We start from the raw sequence: 22,346 nt of genomic DNA, 5'->3' as shown, positions 1-22,346 counted from the left end.
TTTGGACATAATATAGTGCGTTGTGTTAACCACATATGCGAAAGCAGTATGGGCCATTGCCTTTTGGTGTCCTGTTATGTTCTCTGGTAGATGCAAAAGCAAATGAACTATTGTAGGATCTAATGCAGTTCATAAAGTTTTTACTTTCAGGCACATCCTTAGTTAGAAGCTTCTGTAGATATTCAGGATATGAATGTAAAGGAGGCAGTCTAATCTGCCCCTTTTGACAACAACGTGTAAATTCATTATTTGTATTGCCAGTTGTTTCTTCTGTGAAGTTAAGTGAATGACAATGATTGCAAATGACATTCATTAATCCCAATGAATTTTCCTCAATAGTGGACTCATTATTGAAAGCGTTGTCAGCCAACTGGCGTAAGAGTTTAGCAGACGTCTGGTGTTGATGTCTGCGACGGGCATGTTTTGCTTGTGGTGTTTGAGTGCCGCGTTGTTGCATGTCCATTATTTGTGACGCGCTATTTTTGGGTTTTAATTGATCCGCCTCCGCTTTGCGCAAAGTCCGTTTCACTCTACGTCGTGCATTGTTTGTATCGAGCCTTGTCCGTTTTTGTATGTCGGTCAGTTGAGCTTTCTGCTTTTTGAGTCCTGCTTGCTTGTTTTCTGGCCGGTCATATGCGCGTTGCTTTGCTCCCTTTTTTGTATGTCTGAGACGCAAGCTCTTTCTTTTGAAATCGTGCTTGTTTTGATGCAGCACTTTGAGACGCGCGCTGTATGCATCTACGTTCAATGTGTCTGTTCATTTGGGCACGTCTCTGTAACGGGGTTACTTGAGCTTTGCGTTTTTTGATCCGAGACATTTTTTCTCACGTATTTTCCGAAGCGCATTGTATGCGCCGCCGTGTATTCTTTTTGCTTCATTCGTGTTCGTGTGTTTGGTTCCGTTATCCGATCCGAATAGTTTTGTACCCGTGACCGTGTATGCATGACTTGTTTGTTCCTCAGCGTGCGAAATATGGATAAGTATTAAGGAGGATCGCACTCACTGTTAATATGGAGCCTTTTCTCCAGTTGAACGGTTAATAGTGCTTTATTTTAATGAGATCCACCTATGCTGCCTAGTGTGAAGGTTTTGAGATGACGTATGTTTAATATGGACGTTTCCTTTAGATATGTGTCTTTGGGTGTCACTTCTTATTGATTGGGGGGGGGGGGGGGGGGGTGAGGATTGTTGTTGAGCGAGCGTCTTCTTTCGTTTTGTGTTCCAGGGGCTTGTTGAATCCCCCTCTTTGTGTGTGTCCCGTCCGTTGCTTGTAGGGTGTGTGGGGTGGTTTTGTGTTCTTTTTTTTTGTGTTCCAGGGGCTTGTTAAATCCCCCTCTTGGTGTGTATCCCGTCCGCCCTTTCTTGCGCCTGCGCAGTACGTCTTTTTGCAGCTACGGCCCATGGCCGGATGTGCCTGCGTCCATCATCCGGTTTAGCATTCTCGGTTAGTAATATGGATACTCTCTGTGACTTAATACTACACTTGCCATTTTGTTTCAGTAGTCTCATGTACTAGACTAGTTGGTGCTACCTTTTTTGCTTGCTGCTAATTATAGGGTATACTGCAATAATTCGTCCTGGGTATGACGTTAATCTGCATCCAGCCCTGCAAGTAGGCCCTCCAAGCTGCAGGGAAAAATGTGTTGGTTGGTGGCAGAATTGGCACTCCAGCCACCATAAAAAAAACCTCACACTGGTTTCATTCCATCTGACGTAGTGTGGTGCTGAGGTGTCACCCTTTGCATGGCTGTACTCAGGCCTTAATCTGGGATCCTAAATTGATTTGTCATGTGTTGGTTGCAGCAATGCGCTCTATCAGTGTGTGCTCCTAACCTCTCTCTCTCTGCAATAATATTTCTTTTAGTAATAGTTATCTTACTTATGTATAAATTTTATTTCGTTCTATTTTATTGTATCTAATTCTGATACATTTACCACAGATTTTGGGGGTGAAGGGGCTACTTATGGGATACTTTTTATTATGAAATTTGGGGGGGGGGATGGTTTATCATGGGCACTGTTTAATTACTGGGACCTGAGTACCAAATTTCGTTTCTGCATGTGGATGTTGGAATGATCCTTTCTTCTCATTTACCTTCAGCCCTCTATCTTCCAAAACCCTTCTCATTTTTTCCAACGTCCTCCTTCACGTCCTTTTTTCTGGTGCTACACATCACAATGTCATCACAAAGCAGCATGCTCAAGGGGAATTGGTGTTTTATCTCATGACTTGACACATTTATAGCTAGATCAAAGAAGTAAGGACTTAAAGAAGATCTGTGGTTCAGACCTACTCTAAATGGGATCTTGTCTGTTAACCCAACACTGCTTTTTACCAGAGTCCTTACTTCCTCATATATAGCCCAGACAATCCCCACAAACTTCTTTGGTGCTCCTTTTTCTGTCATGAATCTCCAGACCTCTTGACATGATATTCTATCATAAGCCTTCTGCAAATCAGTAAACACCATATGCAAACTTTTCTGTTTTTCTTGATTCTTCTCTATGAGCTCTCTCAGTGCAAAGACTTAATCAGTTTTTTTCTCTCCCTGGTGTAAAACCAAACTGCTCCTCTCTTATGGTGGTCTTTACCCTAAGCCTTTTCTCTGTATCACTTTCCCAAATTTTCATAGTGTGTGACATCAACTTTATTACTCTGTAGTTTCCACCATCCTGAATATCACCCTTCTGCTTATAAACAGGTACATTCACACTGTTTTCCGCTCCTCTGGTATTCTCTCCTGTTCATGGATTTTCTGCATTAGATCCCATGACATATCTACTCCCTCTTCTCTTCTCTGGTATTTCATTCGGAATTGTTACCTTTCCAATTTTCTTTTTTTTTTCTTTTTTTTTTTAGTGCCTCCTTTACTTTCCTCTATCCTTATTCTTAGCCATTTGTTTGGGACTCCATTTCTAAATACTACCCTTGGATTTTCTTCATTCAGCAGGTTTTCAAAGTACACCTTTGAATCTTCCACCTATTCTTGATCCGATCATGCTAATTTAAGACCACACTTTGTTCATCTTTCATCTGCTTTATCTGACTAAAATCCTTTCTAGCCTTGTTCCTCCAAAGCTTGCGCCTTGGCTTCTGCCACTGCCTTGTTTGCCTCCTTGTTTGTTTGACTATACTTTCTTTCTCCTTCCCTGATTGGTGCTCTATCTTCTTTGCACCTTTCCTTAGCCTTTATCACATCCTTTACCTCTATGTTCCACCACAATGTCTCTATGTCCTCACATGGGCTCCTTCCTGTCCTCCCACCCAACACCTCTTCACCTACTTATAATAAAAACTTTGCTGTTCTTCATCTTCCATTCCAACATACTCTGAAATGGCTGCACTTCATTTAAAATGTTCTCCCTAAATCTGTCCTTAAGTCCTTTTTTTTTTATCTCCACCCCTTTATCCTTGATGCTGCTTGCTCTGTTTTTATTCTCCTGTTGATTATGGTCTTCAGTCCATCACCACCACTTTATTACTGCACTTGCACTTTTAACATTTATAACCTTAAAATTATTCCTCTTTCAGATGAGATCTTCTACACATTAGAAAGTCTGTTTGGCTTTCCCTTTCTCCACTTATATAAGTCACAAGCTGATTTGCTTTCTTTTTTAAAAAACATGTTGACTATTACCAAATCAGATGCCATGGCAAAATCTACTATCCTATCCTCTACCCCCACCATCCTCCACATATTCTCTCTACTGTTTACCATATGACCATTTACATCACCACCAACAATCATTTTCTCTCCCTCTTGTACAGCTCTAAGCTTTTTATCCTTTTGTGCCCACAAAATGTCCTTCTCCTCTTCCTCACAGACCACTTGTGGAGCATATGCACAAATGATCTAAATTACAGTCTCACCAAAGCCCAAATTGACACTCTCCACCCAATCACTCCTCCTTTTTACACTGACAAGACTATTTTTTATTTCTTTGGGTACTACTATACCTACCTACACCATTTCTCACTTGCAGATTTGCGTTACTGTACAACAACTTAAAGCATCCTCCAAATTCTCTTGCCTTATCCCCCTTCCATCCAGTTTTCTTCACACACAACACACCCACTTTCCTCCTTTCCATCAAATCTTCCAACTGTCTTCCTTTCCCAGTCATCATCCCAACATTAAGTGTCCCCACTCTTAACTTTAAGTTACCCTTTTCATTTTGATCCCTTGTCATCTTTTGCTTTTTCTGGATTAACATCCTTAGCTGAGCCTACCCTTGGCCTGGTAGCCCTTGCTCACTTCCCACAGGGGTCAGGTGAGGTCCCTGCACATTGCCTATGGTGTATGCCCTAGCATTTTCCGAAACTAAATAGGTTGATTCCATCCTTAAGGAATAAACCTTACTTGATTTATTCATTGATGTCTGTCTGTAGGTTTAATTGAAATTGTCTTTGTGGAAGAAAGTGACATTTTTTTGCCAAATGATTTGAAAGCTCATTGTACCTTTAGAGAGAGAAAATTAATTTTTTTCTGGTAGGACAATGCCTTTGTCTAATGCGTCTTGTATCTGTCAATGAAAGAAACACTTCTGATCCTCATCTTTTGTAGGTTTACTCTTTATTCCATCTGTCATGTTGTGTGTATTTAAGGGATTATGTGATATAAATGCATGAAATCACTTGGGTTTTAATTATGACTTCTGTATTTTAACCCAAATAGAGCTGGTGATAGTTCTGAATAGTGGTAAGTGCTGGTGGTCCTTTTGCACAGGAAAAATAATAGTATAAATCCGCAAACACCTCTTATGGTGTGTGTGCTGCTTTGAGTTCTTTTCTGTTTTTTTATATATAAAATTTATTTGCTAGGTAATATTATTTAATCAGTTGGGCTGTGTTAAGTATCCATCTGAAAAAATAAAATGAAAAAAAATATTTCACTCTCAAAAAAAAAAAAAAGGTTATAGAAACTAAGTTCCTGCTTTTGATTCAGTGTCCAGGTCCCCATTTTTGTGATTTAAGTCCCACAAATGCAAAAAGACCTAAATATTGAGAAAAAAGTCGTTCAAAAAGGAAAGTGGAACGATATGATCCTGGGTAAAAGCAACAAAAACCTTGATTCTTTAATTATAATTTATTTACTTAAAATAAATGAGAAAAAGTAAAGTATTAATTCTTTAAAAGACTAGCAGAAAAGTAAAACAGTAAAAAATGACACATTCATAAACAATTAGAAGCTCATAAAATGAAACTCAATACAAAATCTGCAAAAACAGTGGAAAAACGAGCCACTAATCAGACAAAATGTTCAACAAAACTCACAAAATGGGAACTGATAAACAAAAGCTAATGGTGGCAAGCTAATGTCTAGCAATATGATTGGGCCCTTGTTAAGCCCTTAAATAGTGTTATAGTAGAACTCCCATTAGCTGTGCTGCTTCACTGCTAGGAGGCCCACTCTGACCTCTTAAACCCCCAACGCTCCTTCCCCATTTTTAGTATAAAGGGCTAAAGGGAAATAGACAAGGAAAAGAAAAAAAAATAAGTAAATGATAAACAGATACAAGACAACCACACAAATGAAAAAAACAAACATTTACTGACAAAATTAACAAAATTTACAGAAATGAGCGAAAACTCTATTATATATAAAAAAAAAAAAACTTGGAAGGAGACGAGACGTGATTTTCTTGGAGACACTCTAGCATGCAGTGAGACAAAAGGACAGCTGCTGTACAGTCTATTAATTGGTCGAAGCGCTCCGTGACATGCAGAACTTGCAGCTCGGCAGCAGCAAACCAGCAGCTGATTGAACAAAGAGGACGTTAAAAAAAAATGTTTAAGAGGGGATTTCATAGGAACAACTGCATCTCCTTCGCGTGCGTTCAGCACCCCCTTCACATCACGAGCGGCAGAGATGTGAAGCGCGCGCCCTGGGGTGGTTGGGGGATTTAGGGGGTGGGTGAGCGAAACGTTTTGTTGTAATTTGTGTAGATGCTTCGTGAATGTACTGTATACTATAAACACTGTAACAAACCCACAGTTTGTGTCTTGTTTCTCAGAGCCAGATGTACTGGATTTACTGTAGTCTTGTGATTACCAGTGAAGGAAGCTAAGCTTTTCATAATTAATTAGGAAATGTGTTTTAGGTGAAGCACACATAAGAAGTAATAAGCTGCCAAATGCCTCTGTACTGTACTTCTGTGGCAATATCATGGGGTGTTGAAACTGACTCTTATTAAGTAGAAAGTTCTCAAATTTGTTAGCACAGGCAGTACAACATGACATATTTGCCTTTGAGATCATGGTTGGGGATAATACTTATCTCTTATATATATTTCTCTTCTGGTTCGTCCTGTTTCCACTTCAAAACCGGTCCTGACCACACGGAGCCGACACAGCATTTCTCGATTCCTGTTCGTCCTCCTCCAAACCCTTCCCCATATTCTTCCAGTGTGATTCCTGCAACAAAACTTTTCAAACACGAACCTCACTTGCTAAACACAAGAAAAGGCATTCTTCCTAACAACTATATGAGTGCCAGAAGAAGTTCACCACACAGGATTGTGACTAAACACAACAAAACTCATTCACAACTCTTGCAATGCGACATCTGCAAAGCAACGTTTCCAAACCAATGCAGTCTCAGCAGACATGCACACAATCCTCTTTCCATTACCACAGGTACTTCACCTAATTCCTGTCTTCCCGTCCAAGAGTACAACATTGGGACTCCAGACCAGCAGTGCAAACACTGTCATGCACTATACTGGCCTGCTGAGCGTAATACATCCAACAAGTGCTCGAGGTGCTGCCACAACGGTAAAGTAGCTTTACCACCTTTGCGGGAGCCACCTGTGTCTTTACAACAGCTTCTTACACAGCAAACATCAGAAGCTAAAAATTATTGTGAACGCATTCAAGAATACAACTCTTCTCTAGCATTTGCTTCCATGGGTGCACAGATAACTCAACCTCCTGGCCACGGACCATACTGTTTTAAAATACACGGGCAAATTTATCACCAAATCTTTCCACTATATGCTAGCACTTCTACCTCTCCAGGATATGGACAGTTTTATGTTTTTGACACAGCGCAAGCTACTGAAGTACGCTTACAAAATAAAGCAAACTCTGCATGCAGCGAAAATTTAGATAGATAGATAGATACTTTATTAATCCCAAGGGGAAATTCACAATTTACTTCTCCAACTTGATTCCATGCTCAGAACCATCAACCCCTTTGTTAAATCATACAAACGCATGCATGAAATCGCTCGGTCCAATCCAACACCATCTGTAGGAATGGTTTTCAAGGAAAACCCTAGGAAGGATTTACGACGACATGTCACACCGATGTTGCAGCGATTTTCGTCGGAGAAGATGGTGAACCGCCTGCCGAAAGGGACATTTGCAGCTATCCCATAGGCAACTCCTGTAAACAGATTTCCATGCTCAATATGAATTGCGATCTTATGGTTTACCCACTTTTATTCCCTTACGGAGACATTGGCTGGCACAAAGATTTACAACATGTTCTTGATAAAAGAACCGCCAAGCGAATAAGGCTTACTCAATACCAATTTTACGCATACAGATTAGCAATGAGGAATACATTTAGTATTTTGCACTCCAGCGGCAAACTATTCCAACAGTACGTCGTAGATGCGTATGTTAAAACAGAGGGTGCGCGTCTCATCAGACGCACTGCAAGCAAACACTGAAAATAACTACGTACGTGTAGGCAAAATGATCATATTACTGTCCACATTTCCAGGAAGTCCAAGATACATGCAACAAAACTATCAGGATGCCATGGCCATAGTACGGAAATTCAGAAAGCCTGATTTATTTATCACTTTCACATGTAATCCTGCTTGGCCGGAAATTCTACATGCACTGTCGGGATACCCAAAGACCAGAGCACAGACCTGATATTGTACATTTCTGAATTCCTTTCTCACCGTTTTCCATTCCTATTCGTACACGGCGGGCTTCGGCTAGTTATATGGTATTGCCCTTATGTACACTAGATCAACAGATGCAATCAAATCACAGAAATTTTCCATTACATTACTTTATCAAACAACATTTGTAAGTTGTGTCATTTTGGCCTGAGTTGCCTCGAAAGCTTGCATATTGTAATCTTTTTAGTTAACCAATAAAAGGTGTCATTTTGCTTGGCTTTTCTCTACATTCATAATGGCTAACACGGTACAACACCCTAGTACAACAAAATGACCCTAAAGTTGAACTTTATGAAAGGTAAGCATTTTTGTTTTTTTCTGGCTCTGGTGCTAAATGGAGAAGCCTTGAAGAGGGGCTTATTCGTACAGTTTTTCTGAAAACACATTTTTGAGAAAAGGACATGTTTTATAGCCTAATTATTGATTCAGTTTAACCATTGAACCTTGAACTCACAATTGTGAACCGTTACAGGTGACTCAGTCCTGGTAAAGTTACTTATGTGAATTTAGTCCTGTTTGGCATATACTATATAGTGTATCTTCAACTCCCATACTTTGGAACTACAACCAACGTATGGCTAAATAATCTGAAGGAAGCTGAAAGAGGTGGGAGTTTAAAGGGACTTCACAATATAATACTTGTGTCATGATTCAGAACTATTGTGTTTTTTGTTTTTGTTTTTTTTTTTTTTTCTTCTCCCCAGAATTTAATGACTTAGTGAAGTTGAAATCATATCTCTATGAGCAAACATAAGAAAAACCCTTGAGTCGATCAGTCACACACAGTCAATTTCCAGTAAAGAAATTAACGGTTCTGCTAGGAGTGAATGATATACTGATTGATCTGTTATACCAGATAAACATTCTTCTTCCAGTATGAATTTTGAAAAAACAATTAACCAACATACAAAAAATAGTAGAAAATGTGAACTGAATTAAACGTAAATGTTTCATCATGACATAAGTGCTGTGTGTGGGACTCAGGTTGTTTTTCAGTTGGGGTGGGATAGCGAGAAATCAGGCAGAAGTTGTTTAAAAAATATATATATATATTCATGTTCAGGTGCAATGCTTAGCTGCAGCTAAGGCCAGATTTATACATGTGGCAGATCAAGCTGTGAGTGAATAAAGAGACCACAGCCACAGGATACAGCCAAACTTGACAAATAATTTCACCCAGGTTTCTCAAATGCATTCTGTGAGTGACAGGTTGAAAGAGGCACACACAGTGTGAAGCATGTGCTTCTCTGTTTTCTTTTAGAATACAGCAGTTTATGCATTTTGAGAATTTCAAAATGGCATCTGCATGAAATGTAATTCAGATATTCTGCTCCCGTGAGCTGAATGGAAGAGAATCATGGCAACTGACTCCTTTAGTTAAAGGAGAAAATAGACAAGCAAAATAAAAAGGCTTTTACATCTCACTGGACAGAAGGCTGTCAGTTTCACTGAAGGTCACAGTAGAACAATTTAAAAATGTTGATGAAGAAAGACTATTCAGACCAAAAAAATCTCATCAGTCCTATTCACCCAATCTTAAGTAAAATCAAATTTATTTTCGAGGTCTTAAAAGTACTGATATCTACCACATTATTTTGGTAACTTACTCATTGTGTGTGTAGTTCTGTTTGTAAAGAAAATCTTTAAAACATTTGTGCAGCAATTTACCCTTAAGAAGCTATCATTAGTTTTAGATAATATGCTGTACTCATTTCCTTCTCTATTTTAAAAAAATTCAATCATGTCAACTATTAATATGTGTTTGCTTAAACCCTAAAGGTTCAGCTTGTACAGTCTTACTTCCTACCTTGCAGTCTTAGAATCAACAAAGTCTGTCTTCTCAGTACATTTTATGCTGTTCTCTGGGCTTTCTCTAAATGAATAAAAGCTATTAAAGATATATATACTGTACACAACTAGGCCATTACTTGGAGAGGAATATAGAATTCACATTTCTTGTTTTTAGTAAGCTGCAGTGCTTGATTTGATTTTTTTCATATCCTTTATTTGCCATATACAATTTCTTGTATTAGGAATTTGTAATTTTTCGCATATCCCAACTTATTGTCCAGAGTTTTGAAGTCACAGAGCAGGATCAGCTATTTGTACAGTGCCACTGGAGCAGTTGCAGGTTAAGGGCCTTGCTCAAGGCCCCAACGGTGTAGCATTCCATCTGTCACTGCCAGGATTTGAACTGGCAACTTTCGAGTTATCAGGCCAGTTCCTTTAGCCAGAGAGCCACCACTCAGCATATCACAATGCTTGCTTATTAAATACTTCAAATCAACCTCTTTCTTCCCTTTGCCATTGTGAAAATCCAAATAAATGTAAATACTTGCCTTAAATGTGAGCAGAAGATTAGTTTCTGCATTTTTAAGTAGCATTAGTGGTTATCATCACTCCTCTTATATAAATGAAGTTATTCACTGCAATTTTGTTCTCACCAAGGAGAAAAAAAAGAGTTCAATGTGCAGTCTGAATGATTTTTGTCTTCGGTATATCCTATTAAAAGAAATTGTAATAGTATACTGTAATGTCTCTGTCCTGCCATAAGAAAGTGGGAGTGAATGGTGCAAGAATTGACAAAACATACAAAATATAATAAACCTAAAGTTCATTGAATGAATTGTCAAGTATCAATGTAACTGATTCTTTAGGTGACATAAGAACAAAAAAATTAAACTAACAAAATAAAAATATTACAATAGCAAACAAAATCAGAACTTGTTGCATGGCCTTGATAGAACTGAAGACCCTGGCAGAAAAAAAAAAAAACAGAAAAGGAAGCAAAGATATTAAGTTCTAGAAACTCATATTAGTAATCTTTCAGAAACCAAAAAGTTAAATAGAAGAAATGGCATTTACTTAAGTTAACATTGATTTATTTTTAATACTCGCATCCATTCCCTAACTTGCTTATCCAGGGTACGGTCACTTAGAAGCTGAAGCCTGTCCTTGCATGTAGACAGGGAGTCGGTCCTTCGCAGGGTGAACACATACACACACACAATTTAGCAATTCCAATTCATCTAACCTACATGCCTTTGCACCACAGCTATAAATTACTTTGCAACATTGTTCAGTACCCACGTTGCATGGTTATCTCTGAATCCATTAAATCTCAGTAGATTTTTGTGTTTCTGAAGTAAAAAGAGAAAAGCCAAGCAAAATGACACCTTTTATTGGCTAACTAGAAAGATTACAATATGTAAGCTTTCGAGGCAACTCAGGCCCCTTCAGGCAAGATGGGGCCTGAGTTGCCTCGAAAGCTTGCATATTGTAATCTTTCTAGTTAGCCAATAAAAGGTGTCATTTTGCTTGGCTTTTCTCTACATTCATAATGGCTAACACGGTACAACACCCTAGTACTGAAGTAAAAAGCAAAGTGTACCCATTTTAAGATACAAATTTTAAACAGGTAGGTTGTGTTTTGCTTTAGTTGGCCTGCACATCATTTGCTGTTTGTTATTATAGCTGAACAGTAGGAGGAGGTTGGGAGCATTCACTTGATACAGTGTGTTGCCACACACACACACACCACTTGACACACTACCTCAGGTTCCCAATAGACAGTGAACTTAGTGTATGTTCCTCAGTTTACATTCTAAATTTCCCATAAAATTGTGTGTTTTAGCAGATGTTTTTGCATGTTGCCCCAATTTGCCAAATCAGCCTAGTACATGTTTTCTATTCAGGTTATTTAGTGTACCCATCAGGTAATTCAGAAATGTCATTTAGGGTTTTCTTTTTATTTTATTATTTCTTAGTGAGAATTTTCTAAGTAAGGTTTCTAGAATGTAGATTAGAATTCTACACCAATATCCTAAGAGAAGATTTATGGATGTGGTGAGAGAGGACATGCAGGTGATGGGTGTAACAGCAAGATGCAGAAGACAGGAATATATGGAAAAAGATGATCTGCTGTAGCAACCCCTAACGGGAACAGCCGAAAGAGGAAGAAGATGGCAATTATAGAATAACATAAATATAGAAAATTTAATCTGTCTGCAGTCATAGTAGAAAATGTGTTCTTTTTAAAAGCAAACAGTGAGTTACAATTAAAACAAAAAAAAAAATTGCTCAGATATTTAGAGTCACTGATATGTACATGGATGTTAAAGATTAGAAAGTGTGTTAATCAAATACTATTTAAGTTTATGAAGTCCAATATTTTTGGAATACAGAAATTAGTTTTTCTGCTTGTTTGTTTTTAATTTACCTGGGACTGTGCTGACCCCTACCTATATGACACAATGTGGTTCAATTTTTCTTCAACTGTGTCTTTTTTCCACAGAAGACAAAACAGTGATTTACGTGCAGCATTTTTTTCAGATTGTATCACAGAAAGATAATTTGTCTAATTCATTGGATGCCGTTTTATTTTGTTTACTATCTTAATGTCATCATTCAGTACAGTATTTATGCTTCTGTTATATTCTGTTTACTAAAATGTATGCAGATATGAAATTTCTTAAGGTTGTCTTTCCCACTTTTTCTAACGAAGTGACCCATCTTCAAGTGTTATTACTGTTAGGTTAGTTAATATTTTTAAAGTGACTTGCAGAAATTGTCTGTTTAAATTGTTATAAAATTTCAAATGTTCCATTTAACTGCTTTGTCAATAAAGCCATTTTATAAATGATCAGTAGGCTCCATTTGTACCATGATTTAGCACTCTCTTTATTTTAGCAGGCCGCCTTTTTGTCACCCATAGAAATGTTATATGGGGTGAATTTAATGACCATATGAATTGTCCCTGTCAGCAATGACACAGCCCTCTTGATGTATTGCTGTGAAATTAATGGCTCCATTGTCCAGTGAATATAAACTCGCTATCTAGTTATGAATATATGTTTGTTTTATACTGTTTTTTGGTCTCCGTAATGAGAATAAATCCATTATTTAAGTTTTTTTTAAATTTTTTTTTCTATTTTATGAAAGGTATTAGAGAAAAGTTAAATTGGTTGGACTAATCCTTGAATCATCAGTATATAACATTTCTGAAAGTTTATAATGCATCCATCCTTGCATTTTTCTCTTTAATTTATTAGTTGCTTTGAATCAATGGGAATCATAGGAAAACAAAATTATTTACATATATTGCAAGATATGTAAAACCATAGATAATACAATGTTAAAAATATATACAAGTGATTCATTGAAATCTAGCACAATAAATAAAATATCAATACATCTTAAATGAAACAAAATTTTAAAAACTAGGAAATGGATGAACCACAATATTCTGTGCTGGAGTCATTAGAATAAAGAGACTGGACAAATGGACTCTTGTTGTTGTTGTGTGTTTTATTTTTTTTTTTTTTGAAAACCACAGATGAAAGACTATATAGACTTTAGTGTTGATGTCACATTGTCCCAGTAAAACAAAACCAGGGTTTGAAAAGTATTGTAGGCCAAATTTGGTAGCCAGTGTAAGGGCGATCAAGAATGTTGTGACCTAGTGGATCATTGCCAGCAGACTGCAATGTCCTGAATGAGCTGAAGCCTATAAGGTGTTAAAATCCAGAAATACAGTTGGCACACATTTGCATTGATCATGCCTAGGTAGCTCCAAGAGGCTTATGTGAATGTGAAACTACATCTTTATAAAAGGGTCAGAATTTAAATTTGGAACCAAGTTAAAAAGCCAGATCCAGGCATGTTTTGAAAGCCAAATACGTTGTGGCTATCCTTTTTTCTCCCTGTGGGCAATGGACTCATCAGTTTTGCAAATGAGTCATGATGGGAATCAGAAATTATTTTTTATTGTGTCACCTTTTTCCTCATAGCTACCTGTTAAGCAGATTAAGCAGATTTTATTTTCTAGTATAGTATTTTGAATTGTCTTCCAATTAATAAAATAAAAAAAGACTCTTCTTCATTTTACTTTGACATCTTTCCTGGTAAGCATCCTCTCAAGATGTTTAAAAAAAGCAACCAAGAGTGCATTCAAATGGTCACTAGTTATTGTAGTGCTATCAATGTTATGCCCTGTTACAGTGGAATTTAAAGCAGAAACAAATAAAAAAAAGTTACAAACATACACCCTGAACAGTACAAAATCATAGAAGTGAGATTAGAGGAGATGAGCAAATAGTAATTTCACAGGGTGGTATGTAATTATAATACTAGAGAGTTCAAAACTGCCAGAGAAAGAATAAATGAGCTGAAGATGTATTTTTTTTATTCCACTGCTTGATTTGAGACAGTCCTAGCATATACAAAGCATTGAAGAGATTGTGTATGCTGAACCTTATATTTCTCTCTTGATGGATTCCTTCTTTCAGCATTTAAATAGAGACACATTTTGAAATATAACTTTGTAAATGTAGTAATATGTAGCATTCTTTTTCTTGCAGGCCCTTGAAGAGGAATGCTAGCCAAGGAAGTCAAAAGCTCTAACGCTCCCTTGTGTGCATTATATCTGAGTATAAGTGAAAAACTATGTGCTATGAGTAGCCTGCTAGATCCTCTTTCCTGATTAGATTAAGGTAAGTAGTGTAATGTTACTACTGACTTCCATGAGCATGCTTGCTCTGATATCGTCAACTGTGTGTTTCTACAGGATATAGTTCTTACATTTGTTACAATGCATTTTTACAAAATTAACACATCACCAGAAGAGAGAAAGCAGATGATCACAATCGGTGAACTAGGTGGCTTGCTTCTGATAGCTTTGTGTTTGTCTTCAGGTCTGGTTTGTAGTGCTTTTGACATTTTGTACATTGGAATAAACAAGAATATAACTTGCACACATTTAAATGGATGGCATGTCTACTATATTTATTGTTGTAGCTTTAAGAGTTGGCAAGTGAATTTAAATTAAAAAAATGTTTTCAGCCTCAAAATGGGTATTCATTTTTATGCCTATTAAAAGTTTGACAACAACAAATAACTAAGTGTTATTTTTCCAAATACAGAGTTTACTTGGTTCTTTATGCAGTTGTAGTTTAGCGGCATCCTGTCATTTGAGGTATAACAAACTCATACAGTGAATTCTTAGTTGAAGTTTTTATTGCTGTTTTTTATTTCATGCTGTTTTAACATTGTTCCTTGGCACCTGGCGGTGCAGTTAGGTAGAAGCTTTGATTTTCTGACATATAGTGTGTGTACTGTATGTTGGCATCAACATTTTTGGTGAACTGATAGCTTTGTGTTGTATCTGTGAGGCTTCTGAAACAAATCAATGTTGATACCTTCAAGCACTTTAAACACACTTCTCTGCTGCTAAAGTCTACTTAAGGATCCTGGAATGGATCAGCTCTTAGGTGAGATAAAGTGAGGCGGATGGTGTTGACTCTGACCCCAAATGAGGTGGAAGTCGGAACCAGTAGCATCAATGTGCAGGCAGCAGACAAGGTAAATGAGAGCATGTGAAGTTTCATGGGAGGAGCTGTGTAAAATTAGGTACAACTGGAGTGGTTCTAGAGGATAGATAGCATATTTTCCTTGGCCGCCCCAACCAGGGTTATTACAACAAGTTTTTGTATTCCTTTTATGGTATGTTTTTTAATAAAATAAAGTCCTAGAATTCATCTGGTTTATTAACTAAGGTGTTACTGTGTACAAGGTAATTCTGAAATGTGTACCCCATAGTTAATAAGCCTAAATAAAATAAGCAAAACTTTAAAAATTGCCTGCCCTGTGCTGGAAATATAATGAATAAAACAAATAAATTGGATTTGCATGTATCTGTGCATACAGTAATTATATCAATAATGCATACTGTATAAATTACAAATATTAAAGAAATTGCTTTATAGACAGATATTTTAAAAAGCCATCTTAGCAGCTGATGAAATAGAAATGAATGAGGGACTTGATTATCAAGCATTATCTAGGATAACCCTGCAAATAGAAGAGAATAATCAGTGGTTGTTTTTTTAGCACTGTATGTTAAAACACCACTGGGAAGAAAAGCCTGTCTAAATGTATCTTTCTGTAATGTCTTTCTAGATGCAACTGAGAAGGCAAGTTTCATGTTTTCCTGTGTAAACATGACTAAATAAAGAAACCTAAACCTAATTGGGGATAAATGCAGAGTATAGAAGTGATAGAACCATTTGGAATCTAGTTAGCATGATATAATACTTTTCACAATATGAAATATATTTTCCAACCTTGTAAGATATCACATGTGAAGACTCGGTGCTGTTTTATTGGCAAAGGGAAGTTATACAAAGTATTAAATGAAAGGGTACCAGTAATTGTGGCATATGTGGTTTTGTTATAAATAATTATTTCTTGATGAGTATTTTTTTTTTTTTTTTCAAAATAAATTTTACTAAAGTTTGGGTTTCTCTTTTTTTTCCCTGTATGAGATTAAGGTAATTTACCAAAAGTTGATGTTTTACCATTGTTATTTATCTTTATCAGGGTGCCAATAAAATTTATAATACGTTATACTAAACTTGGGTGGAATGGCAGGGAATCTACTGTATAACCAGCCAATTAATAACTGATGGACCAGAACAGAATTTAAATTTGGGAAAATTTAATTTTATTTAAATAAATGTGAATAATTGCACATACAAAAATAAAGATACTAGATTTGAATGGTCAATGAGAACTTTGAAATTTGAAGGTGCACTTTATGAGAAGGACCTAGGGATCGTAGTAATGAACTCTTCACTTTCTACTTCCAAGAAGTGTACCAACATGGTTAAGAAAATTGATAGGGTGGTAGTGCTGCTGCTTTGCAGTAAGGAGACTGTGGAAGATTGTGGGTTCGCTTCCCAGTTCCTCCCTGTGTGGATAGCGCTTTGAGTACTGAGAAAAGCGCTATATAAATGTAATGAATTATTATTATTAGGCTCTGTAACATACTGTATGAGGTACAAGTTTAAGGAGGTTACATTTTAGTTATAACACACTTGTGAGGCCTTATTTTGAATACTGTGTACAATTTTGGTATCTGTGGTACATAAAAGGCACAGTGGTGTTAAAGTCCAAAGAAGTCAGGATTTGATGACTGCCAGGTATAAATTTACAGTAAGGGTGAAATGAGTTGAATATGTCCAGTTTAAGCAAACAGATTTAAGAGGTTTACAATTAAGACGGAAGTCAGTATGATGGATCCCAGCTGTTACTTTAAAAAGTGTATTTCTACAAGATAAATATGGAGAGTGGTTAAGAATACATTTTTGCACTGACAGTAAAGCTTTATTCACACAGAGTATCATATGTATGTAGAATTAGTTATCAAGTAAAGTGGTAGATAACAGTACTTTGAGGACATTTAAAAATCAAATGGTAGATAACAGTACTTTGAGGACCTTCAAAACTCCAATTGATGTAATTCTGGAGAAATTAGGTGAAGAGAGTTAGCAAGCTTCGCTGAGCAAATGGTGCGTTATTGTCAGATTTGTTTTGTCTAACTAATGTATTGCAGAGAAACTGGGATTATAATTGTCATAATCAATAAAAAGACTCTTCAGAAATTAACCACTCCACCTGCGATTCAGCCGAAGAGATATGTTGGAATGTCATGTTACAGTAAACCATTGTGTGCTATCACGGCAAGGCTAGGTAATTATTTCAGGTAAAGATCCTTTCATCTCTCTTAAGCGTTTTGTGAGAACTTCATGATCAGTTTCAATGCCAAGCTGCTAATTCTTGCTTTTTTAATTGGAGCTCTTTGTGTATATGTTTAAAGGTCATGAAGGCAATAAAATATTAGCTGTTATTTTATGGTAGAGTTTAGTTCTTAATGATATTAATCTTCAATAATTTTAAAATTACTTTTAAATGATTTCTCTCAACACCTTTTGAGCAGCATCTGTCAGTGCTTTCATATACTTCTCTAGTGACTGCTCCTTATTTATTTGACATCAGCTATTGATTGTGTATTCTACCTAATGCTATCTTCAAATTATAAGTTGTATACTCGTATTTAAGATGTTGGAGCACAGAAGGAAATGGGAGAGGCTTTGGTGACATGATCGAAAAAAGAATTGCTGGGTAAGACAGGTTTGAGACACATGAGGAAGAGTAAGGATGTAGGAGGCATGGTAAGAGTCTGCTTTAAAGAGGGGAAGTATTCACAAGAATACTAATAATGGTGACCCGTCCATCATTGGTTGTAGTCTAAAGTCGGACAAGAGATGAGCAAGATACCTTGAAATGAGAATCTAGCAATCGGGCTTTATGAGGACACTCCAGACACATGAGGATAATGAGGAAAGGTTTACAAGGAATGCTGAAGGCACACGAAGGCCAAGAGATATCAGATATGTTTTAAAATTGAATCTATTACTACTTGTCTTTGACTGGTAATGTGGCTAGTAAATGATAATGCAGTAGATCTAGCAGAACCAGTCTCGGGAGACAATGCTCAACAGAATTTAGGAGCCAGTATTATAGCATTAGGCTGTCTCCGGTAATTTAATATATTCTAGGAAATATAACATAATCAGAGTGAACTCTGTTGTAAACTATCATAAAGCATGTTGGGAACAGGACTAGACTGATTGATGTTAATTGATTTTTTGGCAGTGCTTTTAGTGATGATAATTATTGAGACATTTAGGTAAAGCTCCCACTTTATTTTCGTTGCTTTTCCCTGAAGATGGGCATTACTGGCTATTATCAAAGTAACTAAAACAATCTTGCTCAAAGAATCAGAATAATACAATTTATTAATAATCAAGGATTGCAAAAATATGATAATTGCTTAAATAAAGGATAAGATGTGGGAGGCTATTCCAAGTTCATTTAGAGAATTTCTAGAGTTTCTTGATTTTAAAAACTTTTGTGTTAAGTATTTCATCTTTTACAATTTTAGTGGGTTATCATGCTCAACTTGACCTTGGTCTAATACACATTAGTGCTAGAGAAAAAGTGAAACTGTTAACTAGCTGACTTGAGGTTGTTTGGTCTCCAAATATAAAAGCTTATAAAAGGTAGAAATATACCTGACACAGTTAATCATTAGCATGTTATGCAGTAGTGAACATGAGAAGGTAGGACTTAAGCTAGCTGTCTACATGAAGTTCTGATTTATCCAGACCCTTAAGGCCGGATTTATACTTCATGCGACGCGACGTATGCTGCAGCAGACGCTCCTGCTACGCAAGCATTGTAGTGTTTATACTTGCACGCATACTTTGCGTAAATCTGGAGGAATCCACCAAGTGGCAGTGCAAGATATTATCACGGTGGGAACAGATTCGGCTTCGCTGTGTTGTGAATTGCCTGGAACACCCATTAAATTCCGATGACACCATACCGCAATATCTCTGAAAAGGATGTTTAATGATTAAATCCATCAGTCCAAGGATTTGTCCATTTCAGCTAGCATTGGGCACGAGGCAGAAACAATCCCTGAACAAGGCATCAGCTCATCGCAAAGTGAATACAAGCACTCACATACACTAGCGTAATTTTAGTGTAACCAAATCAGCATATCTTTGGAAGGAAACCGGAGCACACTGTGGAAACCCAGCAGGAAAACATGTAAACTCCAGATAGGGAATATCAGCGACGTGACTCCCTGCAAGACAGCAGCGCTAATGCTCCGCCACTGTGTAACCCCCATGTGTGTAATTATTAACAGTATTCATTATTTAAATGAAATTACCGATTTATGTGTAACATGTAACATACATACTTTAATTCATTTCATCATGAAAGTGATATCAAGTATACATCTAAGGATTCTAAATGTACAGAGAGTTAGAATATCATACATTTAATGTGCTCGATGTGGCGATCTATAGCTGGCGATCCGCTGCCGTCAGGACCGGATGGAAGCCCTAGAAAAAAAGACGGCACAGAAGACGGTATGTGAGACTTTTAAAATTTATTGTGTCATTACAATCGGAAATATGCGACGCTTGAATATAAAAGCACCACGAATACATCTGTATGTCGGCATTTTGCTTCACATCGAACCATTCATCAAACATCGAAGCAGGCACACCGATCTCGTAGGATCCGCAAAGCTTTCTGTCACATGTAGATAGTAAACTGAGATTCTGACGTCACATTCCAACTTTTAGCACACTGCGCCTCCCGACTTTTTGCTGGTACTGCAACTCGTGCGCGCGTCGCGTTAATTTCTGAGGACCTGCTCAGAGGACACATCAAATTAACACGTAAGTGTTCTGAGCGTGAAGTATAAACGAGCCCTAAGAGTTATGTCCAATGTTGTTTCTAAAGGCTAAACTTTGATGGCAGTAGAGTACATGTTTTTTTCCCCACATAGTCCATTGTCCATGTAAAGTTCTGTGGAAAAAATATTCCTAATTTCCACTGTTGCCTTATTTTTCAAAATGAGTGGCCTTTAGACAAATTGCAGCATTAAAGAATGGGAACACAAGGTTCAGTTTTTAAATCTCTCCTTTCTATATTTAAAGAACGTTATTCAGCACCCTTGTTGTCCATTTGGAGATAATGGCTCTAACTATGGTGCTGTGCAGTCCCACAGACTTATAAATGGCTGAAATGTCTTTGTAACCCTTTCCTGTTTAACTTTCAATTATTTTTTCTTCCTCTCATCTGGAGTTCTACTTTATTGAGGCGTAGTGTTTGTATAGAAGCTTTGTGATGAGTGCATAATGGTCAATATATTGTGAGGTTTAGATTCAAAATGGCTGGATACAGTCAGGTCTCACTTTGCGCAGTCAACTGAATCTAATTATTAGTGAACCGTGATCAGCGGTTTGAGTGCATAACTAAGGGTCCGTTTGCCTTTTCAGAGAGTAAGATGAGTGTTGAATAACTTTATGAGTTAAATTTTATGAAGTAGAAATCATGTTGGCATTTTCAGTCTGGCTTCCTTTATCAAATACTACATTTTGTCTAAATACCAGAACCCTTTCATTTTGACAAATATGCAAAACTAGAAGATATCAGGAAGGGAGTGAATACTTTTTCACAGCACATTATTTTTTCAGTGCAGTTTTGGGTGCTAGTCTTTGTTGAGTCTTCTGCAAATCCAACATCAAATTTTCTGTATTTCAAGAAATATAAAATCCAGTTGAGGGATTTCTCCACTGTACCAGTTGGGCTTAATGTGAGGAGCAGCCCTACACCCTGATTCAGAAATTTTCAGTTTATTCATCTAAGGACATTTTAACTCCGATAGAGTAGGCATTCCTTTTGACATCCTTTGTAACAATTACTCATTTAAAATAGGTTGTTCTCTATATCCTAGATTCAGTTTTTAATTAACCCCCAGTTCAGGTCCTCTGTTTGTCCTTTGCTAATTGACTATATACAGTTTGGTTTTGGGATTAGTGTTTTGCACACGGTGGCATCTCTGTACAACGTCATGACTTGCAGTTATTTGGAGAGTGTGTTGGCTTGCTTTTGACCAGTCACAGGCATGGATTTAGGCCTTCATTCTTGGATGAAATATCCAGTATCATCATGAAACCTCTTTATTTGTTGGCTGCCTTCAGTGGTTTTCTTTTTATGTTAGCTTTGCCTGAATCAATGTTTATTTTTTGTGAAATGCATTGAATAGTGATTTAGTTCCAAAATGACATACTGAAAACCATTAAAACTGTGTGTATATATTGCTTACCCATAATGAGAATGACTTTCAAACAAATTGCTAATCACAGCCAATTTTGTCTTTTAATAAAATAATATAAGTGAAGAGCAGAATAATAAATTAATTACCACTTTTTTACACCAGTCTTTTTCATATAAGGCAGCAAAGATCTGACAGATTCGGACCCCAAAGTGGTAAAGCTGCAAAGTACAGAAATTTGACATAATACAATCTTTACAGTTAAATATAACAGATAAACAAACTGGATCAGACTTGAAGGGGAGTGTTGGATTAACAGCAGGTTCAGTAAGTGGATGAACAAATGAACAATGTTACTTTTTTATATAAAGATCAGCAATTTAAATGTTATTGAACTTAAACAGATCTTCCAGGGCTATTTTACATATTGAATGTGATTTCTGTTTTGATAGTATACGGTATCCAGAAATGCTTTGTGCCAAAAATGCATCTTCATTTTTGTGATAACCCACACTCTGTTACCAAAAAATAGTTGTACTCTGCCTCACTAGTTTAATTTCAGTAGGTGACATATGAATAACAATGGTGTGATCCTCACAGCAGTTATCATCCTAAAATCTTCCTTATATACTTCATCATTATATATGTTTTCAAAAGATATCAGATCTTTGCAAGTTGTGTTGTTGGAATGGTCAGGCCTCTTGCAAAATGCTTTATAATAATAGATGGGATATCCATGACATCATTTTGTGGCCAGTTGACCCTCACACAATGCATAGACAACTGGCTTAATATATCACACAGTACCCAATAGCACCTGTTACTCTGGGGGAAGTGTTTTTTAGGAAAGTTTTCCTGATAATGTTGTTCTTATTGTTTCCACATGCAGAGATGAGCTGCCAGTCCACAGCTGTCTAGCCTGTACAAGATAGGAACTAGTCCAGATAT

The 22,346-nt window shown here is 36.9% G+C and overlaps 1 protein-coding gene across 1 annotated transcript in view; it reads left to right on the top strand.

The window, feature by feature from the left end:
- The window catches only part of LOC114667255 (D-glucuronyl C5-epimerase-like), a 72,981-nt gene that overhangs the window by 31,857 nt on the left and 18,778 nt on the right, over nt 1–22,346 (top strand). The window contains exon 2 of the mRNA XM_028822491.1: nt 14,281–14,412. The gene's annotated coding sequence lies outside the window, so the exon portion shown is untranslated. The remainder of the gene's footprint in view (nt 1–14,280; nt 14,413–22,346) is intronic.

This window comes from Erpetoichthys calabaricus, chromosome 17 (genome assembly GCF_900747795.2).
Source record: "Erpetoichthys calabaricus chromosome 17, fErpCal1.3, whole genome shotgun sequence".
Taxonomy (NCBI): Eukaryota; Metazoa; Chordata; class Cladistia; order Polypteriformes; family Polypteridae; genus Erpetoichthys; species Erpetoichthys calabaricus.
Note: the sequence above shows the minus strand (reverse complement) of the source record. Positions and strands in the feature narration are given on the sequence as shown.